The 2,274-nt window shown below is 40.5% G+C and overlaps 1 long non-coding RNA gene across 1 annotated transcript; it reads left to right on the forward strand.

Annotated features, from left to right (window-relative positions):
• The first annotated feature begins 1,449 nt into the window (after positions 1 to 1,449).
• Positions 1,450 to 2,274, forward strand: LOC147819613 (uncharacterized). Its single transcript, XR_015436760.1, has 3 exons — positions 1,450 to 1,915; positions 2,007 to 2,169; positions 2,254 to 2,274. It is a non-coding gene; the product is annotated as an uncharacterized LOC147819613 (long non-coding RNA).

Consider the following 2,274-nt stretch of genomic DNA (forward strand, 5'->3'; position numbering starts at 1 on the left):
GTGTATTAATGTTCATACTGCTGATCCTTAATAATGAATATACCACTGTCTATACTGGTTATGTATTTTTACAATATGTCCATATTTGTATTGCTTCATTTGTTGGTTATATAGTGTGTGTGCATTTAATTCTTATCACACCTCTAGTTGTTTAATCATTTCCTTGCATTTACATTTCATAATATTCATACTGTAATTATTTTTGCATATTCATATCTATCCTCACAATTTAATATACTTGCACAACAGACCTAACATGTTTGAATATGAAGAACTTGTATGATCTAAAGGAATTGTCCTATCACATGTTTGTCTGTATCAGGACCAGAAGTCCAGTCTAATCACCAGTGATGGACCAGCACCTGCCTTTTCTTCTGCATCTGGCCTCATCAATCATCAACCACATTACATCAACACCTTGAGGTATTATCCCTGCACACGACAGATGTTGTCTTTACTGTGATATTTTGCACATCCCCTAATCAATAGCTTTTGCACATCTTGCCCAGCAGGAGTTTTGTCATTCTAAAACACTTTTGTACATAGTTGTGTAGTATTGTTTTCATTGTGTTATATGTATATTTACATTTGACTGTTGCAGTATTTTATTTATTTATTTATTTTTCAGTCTCTCCTATGAATACGTTAATTGGATACTACACCAAGCCTAATATCTTTTCTTTTTTTCTTTTTTTTTTTAAATTGGTGAAAAAAAGCGGACAAGCCGAAGGCAACATGGGGGGTAGTTCATTAGCATTTGCAGCTAGCTTGTTGGCATTGTTCATTGACGAATGAATTTAACAATTTCATAAAAATGCAAAACAGGTGGGGGATAGCTAACATCTTCACTGGTGATAAACGGGCAAACAGAAGGTTTAAATTTTAACCATGAAGCACGATAGACAAGTGACAAAGTGTATATGAAGTCACATTTTGTTTGACTGTATATAATAATGACAATAATAGCAAAAATAATAATTATAATTGTAAAAATCATATTTTATCAATCAAGACTATTGATAACAATTATAATGCTTACAATGATATATTATAATAAATGATGCAATAAATGATAATGATGATAATGGCAGCAATGAACGTGTGCATGTACAGTACATAGAGCTGCCCCCCATTTTCTTCAGCGCTACCATTAGCAGCTAGCTTGCTGGGATTGGTCATTGAAGAATGAATTTAACAATTTGTGAGATTGTTCAAACTAAAACAATGTAAAAAAGTGCAAACTTTCTAAATGCACTGTATGTCTAACTGATCGATCTGTCCAACAGCCATCTCTTTTCTTTCCCACCAGGGAGTTTCTCTAGGATGAGGTGTAATTCAGTACATGTTCTTACAGCTGCTTTCACACCACAGCTGTGTGTGTACTAAATTCACACACAAATATTAATATTAACATTTGAAACCTTTCTGTCTCTCTCTCTCTCCAGGTGACAAAGAAGCTGCTGATGCTGCTTCTGAAACAGTTGCCTTGGTTACCAATGTTGGTGTGTTGGCTTTCCAGGATGGCGGCCGGATTGATGACGCCACATCTTCGAGGTGGACCCCCGGAGGTTCCTGTTCTCTCACTGAGGCATAGTGGTCCTCACTGGAGGGGAAGCACAGGATGTTCGGCCTGACTGTTGCCAAGGTGATCCAGAGGATCTCCTGGGAGGAGTGGAGGCTCCACTGTTGGAGGAGGACACATGGGGCAGAGGAGACGTCCTCCTCCTCATCCAGGATCTCCACGTCACCCAGGACGTCTCTTTGCTGGATTCTCTCTGCATCCAGGACACATGGAGACACAGAGGAGCCGCCTCATCTGCATCCAGGACCCAGCAGGTGCAGCTGTACAGAGACTGGTAGACTGACAAGGGGCGGGGTCAGCCTTCTGGTTTCCACCTTAACCACTTCATCCCAGGTACATGCGTGTGTCTCAGAGCTTGTGATTAAGTATATTGTGTATTATCATTTCATGCATTAATTTTTGATCCAGAACCTTTTTCCTCAAGCCAGTGCCAAGTACTTCCAAGCTCCTGGCAACACCTGCCAGACAGAGCAGGAGGAAGAGCGAGTTGTCTTCCCTCCCAGTGACCAGGAGAGGCAGCCCAGGTGACCGTTCAAGGCAGCGACGGGGAAGAACACCTCCTGTCCTGGGAAGGAGAGTCTCCAGAGGTGAGATTCACTTCAGATATCACTGTTTCCTCTAATGAATATCAGATCTACATTAACACACACTGCTCTCTGATTATCTTTCAGCTGTCTTCTTGGACTGAACTC

Source organism: Seriola lalandi, unplaced genomic scaffold (assembly GCF_002814215.2).
Source record: "Seriola lalandi dorsalis isolate HSWRI2012SDOR001 ecotype SW California unplaced genomic scaffold, Sedor1 jcf7180002051836, whole genome shotgun sequence".
NCBI classification, from domain to species: domain Eukaryota; kingdom Metazoa; phylum Chordata; class Actinopteri; order Carangiformes; family Carangidae; genus Seriola; species Seriola lalandi.